Below are 10,808 nucleotides of genomic sequence, written 5' to 3' on the forward strand. Positions count from 1 at the left end.
AAGACAACTAAGCTTCATATTACTAAACTTCAATAATGCATAAATTTAGAATCATAATGATTGGTTAAACATTGAAAGAAGTGGAAAAAATAAGTTTTGGTTTGCCAAAATCTCAGTAGAAACCGCTGACTGAGAGTACAGTACACTTGCCTTACCTGCAGTTCACCATGATTCAAATTACCAACTGCATATGGTTCCCTGAGCCCAGAGCCAAGAGTTATCCCTGAGTACTGCCCAATGTGGCTCCAAACCAAAAGAAACAAAAGAATTCAAGAGTACAATGGTATAGGATTTGGCATCAAACTTAAGACTAAATCTGGTTCCAGTGATAGCTCAACAGGGAATAAGGAAATAGGTCAAAGAGCTGGAGTGTGTATTTTGAATGTGGGAACCCAGGTTCAATCTCCAGCACCACGTGGTCTCTCAAGCACTACTGGGCAGGACCCTGTGTCCCTCCTCAACACTTTGTTGGGAAAGCCTTCAAGCACCTTTATATGTGACACACAAAGAAATTTCAAAAACTTTGGTTGCTTGAACCAAAGATCTCTCATGTAAAAACTTTTTTGAAAACTATAAACATCCATTGATTAGATTATAAATCGCCACAGTAACATACAAAACATTTTGAGCTTGCCTATAATTTATTGATTCTTTTGTAGTCAAAAAGAAGAAAAGGCAGATAAGAGGTCCTTAGCAGAATGGCTGAAGTATATTGGACATTTAATAAATTTTAGAGTAAGTGGGTTATGTTTTCATGCATACCAAATGATACAGATGTATTTATATGCATACACAGCTTCCTATGCAGAAGGATCTCTATCAAATGTAAAGATGGTTTTCCTATTTATCCTCCAATCACTATTCTAGGTACTGAAGATACAATTGGAAATCAGGTGGGCAAAGTATCACCACTAATTTTTTTTTGTTATTTAATTTTAAATACTCTCATGTATAATATTAACTTTTTATTGTAAAAACAAAGTCAAATTATAAAGAAAATTTAAAAATAGAAATTTTCTGAAATATGGGAAACAGAAAATAGATCATAAGAAATTTCAAGGTAGTAAATTACATTATCATTTGTCAAAACCTTTAAAATATACTAAACAATGAGTTGATCCTTAATGTTAACTGTGAATTTTCGTTACGACTAATGTGTCAATTTTGGTTCATCAACTATAACAAATATATCACATCAGTGCAAAATTTTCACAATAGAGGAAACAGAGAAATACATAGGAACAAAAAAAAGGTCTGAAAAATAAAGTATATTCATTTTTTAAAAAGAAAGCCAATTAAAACTCTGGTTTAGTTAGGTGATTGTTTTCCAAATACTAAATCATAATTGTTTTTCTCTTCTTAGCAGCAAACAACTTGTGTCTGTTTTACCCTTATAGCAACAAATTATTAGTTGCACCTATCTTCTTTTTTTTTTTTTTGCTGCAAATAGGCTGAACAATAGCAGTAAAATGCCTGTTCAGTACTGTAAGGAAACCCGTGCTTTTTTACCTGTTCTATGTATTATGGGAAGCTTTACGTGTGTTGATCATAAACAATTAGCGTTTGCTTAGCAACCAGGTTTGAAGCCTGTCTTCCAGGAAGAGGTGAGTTGTCTAGACAAAGAAACCTTTTGTCTTCAATGCTATGTCTCCAAAGGCATCAGAAGACCCAAGTTAATAGAATTTTTGAAATGAGTGAGATCAGTTCTTTAACTCTTCCTTTATTCATAAAACTCAGCAAATATTTAGAGTCATCATGCCAGGTACCGGAGATAGAGGGAATACAGGAAATGGGGACATGAAGAGATCAGAAAGAGACTGGTACATTGTTCAGAAGAGAAATCACAACACCTGGTGGATAGCAGAAATCCAGGTTGATGGTTGGTTTGAGGTCAGATAAAACCTTTTTATTTCCCCAAATAGGTCAGAATAACCCAATCCTGGAAGCAAAGAGTAATTGGTTAGTTAAAAGTAAAGTTCAGCGATAATTTCCATAGAAAAATATCTAAACATGAAGGAAAAGCTGACTTTTGAAACAATTATTGTGTCTTCCACTATTATCTGAAGTTATTTCCACTTTACAAAAAAGTCAATTTCTCATAATCCCAAAATATGTGCTTGGCAAAAACAATAAAAACCATATCAGGAATTTATGGAGAACTGCTATGTTCAAAAACAAAAAAGACTAAGTGTTTTTAAAAAAAAAAAACATTGTTTTACATGGGCAAAATTTTTTCAAATGACATTTTCAATAATCTTTGAATGACCGATAAGCACATGAAAGAGTATTCACTGTTAAGCCAAGTTTGGGAAAATGAAAAATAACCCATAATGAGATTTCACCATGTATCTTTTAGAATGGCTAAAATTTTTGAAAAACCAATAATATTAAATTATTGGGAGGATATGGAGTAGCGTGAACTCTTAGGTCTTGTTGACAAGAGTTTTAAATGGTACAATAATTTTAAGGAACGATCAAGTAGTTTCTTTAAAAACTAAATGTATCTCCTATCCCAGCAATTCCATCACTAAGTATTTAGCCAAGACAAATAAAAACCTATATCCACAATTTTTAAAGTGAAGGTATAGCAACTTTTATCAGAATATCCCAAATTAAAAATTGATTAAGGGACCAGAGTGATAGTATAGTGGGTAAGGCTTTTGCCTTGTAAGCAGCTGACCCAGGTTCAATCTCCAGCATCCCATATGGTCCCCCAAGCACTGCCAACGGAAATTTTTTTTTTTTTGCTTTTTGGGTCACACCTGGTGATGCACAGGGGTTACTCCTGGCGGTGCTCAGGGGACCATATTGGATGCTGGGGATCGAACCTGGGTTGGCCGCATGCAAGGCAAACACCGTACCTGCTGTGCTATCTCTCCAGCCCCAAGAGTAATTTCTGAGTGAAGAGCCAGGAGCATCACTGGGTGTGACCAAAAAAGAAAAAAAAAATACTGATTAGGAACAGGAAAACAGCCTATGGGTAAATAACCTATGTGCAATCATAACAAGAATGCTAACTAGTGATATGGTATGGATAAATTTCAAAAGCATTATGCTATATGAGTGAGTCTTCACTTTGGGGGGTTGCTTCCACACAGTGCTCAGAAGGCCTGGGGTGACAGTGAGCTGGAGGCCTCTGAGGCTGCACCCAGAAATGCTTGCCTGTGGTGTTAGTGATGAAACTGTAGTCAGCTACATGCACAACATGTGCCTTAATCCTCTTTTTTTTCTGGCCCCTTGAATCTTTACATTTAAAAGCATGTTCAGCATCATTCGACTTACATGGTATTCTAAAACAGGCAAAACTACTCCAACAGTTTTCTCTGGATTGGAGGGTAAGTGGCTTCAGTAGGAAAGAAAAGATGTCCCAGGGAGGGCTTAGTGTGAGATTTTTATCCATTTAACAAAAGGAAACTTGTAAACCAAAAGTTAAGTTCACATAAAAGCTAGCTGAAAGTTCAAGTTGGCTTTCTCTTTTATCTCCAGTGTAAATCATGGTGACAAGGACACGGTGCTTCCCTCTAGAGATGTGCAGATATTTTGCGAGTGATGACATTCCAAGGTGTCTTATAAACTATAAAAACCCATGCACATTGTTGATGCCTGTATGTGCAAGAGCTGGAAAGGGCAAGGCATCAGTTTTCAAGCCTAGTAATATTCCACCTGATCTCTGTCCTAAAGGGCAAGGTCTGCTGGGGGGAGGTAGAGGGGAGGAAGAGGAGAGACCTACATCCGAGGCAGGACTTTCCACCCGAAGTTCAAAATACACCAGGACTCAAAGTTTCTGGGGCAAAGGTCAGTCCCCCAAGGTGGAGCTGAAGGACTTCGGCTCAGCAAGCAACTGACTGGCCTGCTGCCTGCCTGGCACCTTTGCATGTTCCCAAGAGTTTCACAGTAGATGGTGCCTCATGCTCACCCCAGGCTGCTGCTGTCCCTGCCGTTATGTAGCAGATTTCAAGTATGGAACTATTGTATGTGCCTTGGAGAAGAACTGGGTTAGGTTTCCCTAGAGTGGAACATGATTTGAGGGTTGAGGCATGGAAAAAGGTCTTATGATGATTATAAGCAGATTAGAGAGAACCACTGGGGCTGGAATGATAGCACAATGGGTAGGGCATTTGCCTTACACGCAGCCGACCCAGGTTTGATTCCCAGCATCCCATATGGTCCCCTGAGCACCGCCAGGAGTGACTCCTGAGTGCAGGGCCAGGAGTAACCCCTGTGCATCGCCAGACATTACCCAAAAAGAAAAAAAAAGGAAAGAACCACTGTCTGAGAAAATGAAGGGGAGGGAAGCAATGGGGTGCAGGGATGGAAGCAGCAGAGAGTATGAGTTTTCAGAGGGGTGTAGCGCCCGGGCAGAAGAGCCAGTCTCTGGGGAGAAGTTCTGGAAAACCAGGAGCAGCACTCAGCAGTAGTTTGGGAAAATACAAGCTAATAAGATCTGTACCTCGAAGAACAGCCCGTGGACCTTCACATTTTACAGATTCTTTTCAAACTAGGTACATGATTCTTACTATAAAAGACAGAGCTTTCTAAGTCCTCTTATGTTTGAGACATCTGTGGTTTGGCTCTGTACAAAAAGCACTGGACACTTTGCCAGTGCTATTCCCACTGGGAACTTTTGTATATTCCTGCTGCTTAAAAAATAACACTGGTGATGAACACTGAATGAACACTGAACACTGTTTTGATTTGTGTTCATTCGGCCACGGGCAAGTAGATAAGTGTGAGCCACCAGTGGTACACATCAGCAGCAACATGTTAAAGTGGTTTCTCATATATTCATAATATATGGAATTTTAAATGTGTATGTAAAACAGTTACACACTTGGGAGTGGGGAGTCTCTTTGGCGTTAGAGATCCAGCATTAAAAGAGCGAAAAACTTATAGAGCAGTTTGCTACAATACATTAAATAGTTGGTGTTTTTAGGAAAACGTTTTCAAAAATATTTACTTAGTATCCTGTGCCAGGGCCCATCACATCAAATCTCCACAAAACCCTGTGATAACACTATTTTTAGTTTACAGATATCCAAATAGTTTGAAAATTACTAACATAACACAGGTTCTCACTGCTAGAAATAGAAGTTGCCAGCCAGCCTCCAGACATGCTGTGTAAGAAAGTGTATCTCTGTTTAAGCCAGTGACAGTGGTGCCTATTCTATGTAGCTGAAACTAATAATAACTTATTCATTTACCTAATTATCAGCGATATCTGACACTACTTTGGTTCAAACCCCAATCTTCAGACTAGAGGAATACTCTAATAGACTTGCCCCAGCTGCTATAATTCTAAATTTCTCTTCTCCTTTTTCATTAGAGAAAGCACTATAGCACTGCAGCACTGTCCTCCCGTTGTTCATCGATTTGCTCGAGCAGGCCCAGTAACATCTCCATTGTGAGACTTGTTGTTACTGTGTTTAGCATATCGAATATGACACGGGGAGCTTGCCAGGCTCTCCGAGAGGGGCGGAGGGATCGAACCTGGCTCGGCTGGGTCCCCCCCTCCCAGCTTGCTATAAAATCAATAATCTAATAAGTGAGTGGTCTTTTGCCAGGGATTGGAGGAAGTCCACAAAACAGTTTCTCGGGGGCCAGACTAATGGTACAGTGGGTAAGATGCTTGCTTTGCATGCAACTGACCCAGGTTTGATCACTGTCATCCCATATGGTCCCCAGAGCATTGCCAGGAATAATTCCTGAGTGCAGAGCCACAGGTAAGCCCTGAGCATAGCCAGGTGTGACTTCATAACAAAACAAGGCAAAAAAATTTTTCTCCAGAAGCTCCTGAAGGCAGAATGCCTGTTTCCCCCTGCCCAGAAAGCCAACATACAAGAAGTGGTAAATGTGAATGTACTCACTGAAATTTTCAATGAGACTGAGAGAGATCGTTATGGATTTTCCTCATGTGTTCATTGAAAGTCATGCATTACGACCAGGGAAGTTGCAGAGAGAAAAAGTGAGCCCTGCCTGAAGAAGCTCTAGCTATGAAGGAAAGACCAACAGAGGAGAGCAAGGCTGGGGTGATCGCGCAAGGCGGGGATGTGGGCTTCATGTGCCCAAGGCCCCACTTCTATTCAGCCACTGAATGGTCCCCTGAGCACTGCTGGAAGTAACACCTGAGAAATCTGTCGAGAGTAACCCCGAAGCACCACTGGGTGTGATTAAAGAAACAAAGAAATCACCATATGCAGCATGCCATTGCTACAGCCCAGGGGACATAGGGAAGGACACCAGCTTCACTGAGGGAGGAAGGCAGGCTCCTGGAGGTAGTTACGCTGAGTGGTCAATAGTATGCGCTGGGGGGAGAGGGGTGAGGTCACTACCTGGTGCTGGAGGGGTGTGGAAGAGGGACATAAAATGCATCTGCTCTACTTGACTATCTACCCAACTACTAGGTGTCTCCTCAAAGTGGAGTATGCGCATGCACACACACGCACACACACATGCACGCACACACGCTCAGGAGAGTAAACCTAGATAGGTTGTAGGAAAGCAAGTAGAGAGCTCAGGGCACACAGGGGAAAGTGAAGTGGCGTGGCAGGATAGAAAACATGGGAAGGAAGTGAGGCTGCTGACTCATGCACGCGGCCATGTAGGCCCCACTGTGGGGACTCCCGGTTCTCTGTAAGTACTTAGGGAGCGGGAGTCCTTGGAAAGAGAGAGGGGAGATGCGATGAGACTAAGAGTTTAGACTGATGCCTTTTAGAGGGAATCATGGCACAGTGAGCCTGTGTTTCACCTCTCCTTATCGAGAGTGGGCAGGTGAGCTGAGACCCCACTGGCTCTGCGCACCAAATCTCACCCATGGCTATGGGCAAAGCTGTGGGTGATTTTCAACCAACGCTGGAAGATATTTTTATTTTAATTTTCATAGGAATCTTCTTATCATTTCCCAAAGAAATTGTCTCAATTACATCTCCCCATGAGTATTCCAGTGTTGATTTTCTCTCCACACCCTCGACAACACTTGTTTTTATCTTGTTGACATATGGGTGAGAGGTGATGGGAAGTTTTGACTTGCTTTTCCCTAATAAGTGAGTAATGTTGAATCTTTTCCATCTGTCTGAGGTCACATATGTGTTTCCTTTGGAGAAATTTCTATTCAGGTCTTTTTCCCATTTAAAAAACTGGATTACTGCTTTTCTGTTGTGACGTGGTATGAGTTCTTGATGTGTTTTGGATCTTACCCCTTTGTCAGATGGATGATGTACAAATATCTTCCCTTGATTACTGGGATAATACTTGTTTTGTGAAGGTTTGTTTTGCTGGGTAAAAAAAAAAAACTATAATTTGAGCGGTCCCATTTGTTTCTCTTGCAAATAAAGTTGATTTCCAAATACATTTCTTTCTTTCTCTCTTTCTTTCTTTCTTTCTTTTTTTCTTTTTCTTTCTTTCTTTCTGTCTGTCTGTCAGTCTGTCTGTCTGTCTTTTGGTTTGTTTTTGGGCCACACCTGGTGATTCTCAGAGTTTACTCCTGGCTCTGCACTCAGATATGACTCCTGGTGGTGTTTGAGGGACCAAATAGGATGCTGGGGATTGAACCTGGATGGGTCATGTGCAATGCAAGTGCCCTCTCTGCTGTACTACTGCTCTAGCCCACCCAAATTTATTTCTAATGTTAGGTCCTAGAGTCTATTCCTCATGTTTTCTTCTGTGTATTTTATGGGTTTCAGTCAAAGACACAAATCTTTATTTTCACTAATATTTGCAAAAGGTACTAAGTAGTATTCAAGTTTTAATATTTTGTACAGCACATGGTTGTCCCATTTTCCTAACATCATGTGTTGAAGGAACTTTATTTTTTTCCATTGGTTCCTTAGTCTTAGATAAATATCCTTTTATCAACAGTATGGACGATTCTCAAAAAATTAGAAATTGAGCTTCCATTTGATCCAGCAATACCACTCCTGGGAATATATCCCAGAGAGGCAAAAATGTATAGTCGAAGTGACATCTGCACTTGTTTGTTCATTGCAGCACTCTTTACAATAGCCAGAAACTGGAAGAAACCTGAGTGCCCACGAACAGATGACTGGTTAAAGAAACTTTGGTACATTTACACAATGGAGTACTATGTAGCTGTTAGAAAAGACGAAGTCACGAAGTTTACATACAAGTGGTACTACATGGAAAGTATCATGTTAAGTGAAATGACTCAGAAAGAAAGGGATAGACATAGAAAGATTGTATTCATCTGGGGAACATAAAGTAACAAAATAGGAAACTAACACCCAAGAATGGCAGAGATTAGTACCAGGAATTTTACTCCATGACTTGGAGGCCACACATACCACACATACTAGGGGAAAAGGGAGCTCAGATAAAGAGGGGAACACCAAATAAAGGTGTGGGGAGGATCCTCCCAGGATGGGAGAAGCATGCTGAAAGTAGACTATAGACCAAACATGATTGCCACTCAATGTCTCTTTTGCAAACCACAACACCCAAAAGGAGAGAGAGAACAGAGGGGAATGCCCTGCCACAGAGACAGGGTGGGATGGGGCGGATGGGGGGTGGGAGGGATACTGGGATCCGTGGTGGTGGGAAGTGGGCACTGGTGGAGGGATGGTATTTGATCATTGTATAATTGAAACCCAAGCACAAAAATGTGTAAGTCTGCAACTGTACCTCATGATGTCTCACTACTAAAATTTTTTTTAATAAAAAAAAGTCCTTTTATCAGTTCTAGACTGATTCTTGGTTCTGTTTATTCCTCTATTTCTAGTTTCTCTAGGTATAATGTTAGATCACTCAATTCTTTCTGCTTGATTAGATCACCTGCTATTTGTCCTTAGCGGCGTCCTGAGAACATCAGTTCCTGTGACATCCACCCTCCTCTGCAGATTAAAAACGTCCACATCTGAGCTCTCACAGCACTTTTTCATGCCACAATCTCTATTACTAGCCCCCACACAGCCAGGATGAGCTGTTTGTGCCCTTGTTGCCCAGGCCTGGACTTTCAGGTCTCTTGCATCCCCATTTCCACGGTGCTCAGCACAGTGTTTTTCTGGTGGTAGTTACTGGGTGTGTTTTGAGTGAATAAATTCTACCATTAGGCAAACCCTAACTGTACATAGCAGTTCAGGGCTGTTTCTAACAAATTTGAGGAAACTCTTCTCCAGGTCCCTGGAGGAACTGTGTCCTTGGAAGTAGTCAAGCTGTTGCAAGTTTGATTGGAGCATTGTTTGTGTGTTTGTTTGTTTGAGGACCTTACATGTGTAGAGAAGTGGAATGTTAAAAACGTTGACATGCTAAGGGTCTCTTTACTAAAAGTAAATGCTTTCCACCCATAAAAACCACAATGGCATTGTTCTGTTACCCAGCTTTTAGTGTAAAAAAATGATTTCTTTGGGGCTGGAGAGATAGCACAGCAGGTAGGGCATTTGCCTTGCACTTGGCAGACCCGGCTTTGATTCCCAGCATCCCAGATGGTCCTCTGAGCACCATTAGGAGTAACTCCTGAGTGAAAAGTCAAAAATTTAAAAAAAAAAAAAAAGATTTCTTCATGGTAGTGTGGTTAAGCACAGGGAATCTAGAATCCAGACAGCTGAGTTCAAGGACAAGCCGACAACTTACCAATTGTGTGATTTTGAGTGTGTTGTGGTCTTTTTTTCATACCTCACTTTGCTATCTATAAAATGGGCATAGTAGTACTTTCTTAGAGTTTCCATGGACTAAAGCTGAGCCTTAGAAGACCACCTACACCTTTTTAGCACTATCCCCTTTTTGAAATGGCAATTATTATTATTATGTTAATTAATCCAACTAGAACTATCTGGTAAGAAGATACTTATTTAAACTCTCTGTCCTGAACATCATTTTATTTCTCTCTTATCAGGCTATCTCGAGGACTGTAAATGTAATTTCTTTTGCAGACAATTTTAGAATTCTGAATTTGAGAATAAAGGAGGCATGGTCAATATGGTCTCTTGGCACCCCCTTTCATAAGGAATTATGACTCTGCTTCTGGGAGCACCAGGTACTTCTAAAAATACCTCTAAAACCTGCCAGTTCCTTAAGTATAAGCTCTTCCCCAGAACATAAGCTCAGTCTAGGTCTGTGGCTGGACTTCAGTGACTGATGCTAGGGTGATGCCCATCAAATGCTTCAGAGATAAAGGTAGTTGCATTCTGCCCGCTGGTGGGCTAAAGCCGTTTCTCCCCCCTTTAAATGTCAGATGCTGTTCTCTCCTGGCTAAAGTTAAAAGTGACTGTTTCCAGTTGGCATGGAACAAGTTCCACATTACTAATAGGCTCCCTGGCACAAGGCGGAGAACCCCTGTGCCAGTACTTGCAGTACCCACGAAGGCTGTGCTAATCGCCTGCCCTAAATATAGTTGTGACTGTCACCATCCGTCCTGGGGGCGGTGTGCAGCCACCACCTGCATACCTTACAGGATTCGAATGCCGCCTCATCCCTTCCGTGGCAGCCCTAGCAAGAGGCTGATGTGTAGGACGTGCTGCATGAAGGTAGTACGAAGCCAGAGCACAGGCAGGGCATACTGCCCGCTGAGGCAAGCCTGAGCTGTGTTGTGACCCTGGCACAGCTCCCAGGTCAGTGTTCCACCGTTGGCACCGATGCCCTGTATTTAGGTGCCTGCTCTGCTGCCTGCCTGCTCTGGGCCAAGTTCCAGCATCTCCACTGAGCTCTTCCTCGCCCCAATGAGGTGGCAGTCACAGTGCTGAGGTGTGGAGGTGGCTGCTCTGTGCTCTGTGCTCCATGCAGTTGGGGAGCTATACTGCAAACCCCTGCTCCTTTCTCCCACCACAATCCAGGCACTGCCCTTTGGCAGCTGTAAGGCA

General features: G+C 41.8%; 1 non-coding gene across 1 annotated transcript; it reads right to left on the minus strand.

Moving 5' to 3' along the window:
- Positions 1-6,723: 6,723 nt before the first annotated feature.
- LOC130038708 (small nucleolar RNA ACA64) lies at positions 6,724-6,848 on the minus strand. Its single transcript, XR_008794772.1, has one exon. It is a non-coding gene; the product is annotated as a small nucleolar RNA ACA64 (small nucleolar RNA).
- Between the last annotated feature and the right edge of the window lie 3,960 nt (positions 6,849-10,808).

This window comes from Sorex fumeus, unplaced genomic scaffold (genome assembly GCF_029834395.1).
Source record: "Sorex fumeus unplaced genomic scaffold, SorFum_2.1 ptg000078l, whole genome shotgun sequence".
In the NCBI taxonomy this organism is placed as follows: domain Eukaryota; kingdom Metazoa; phylum Chordata; class Mammalia; order Eulipotyphla; family Soricidae; genus Sorex; species Sorex fumeus.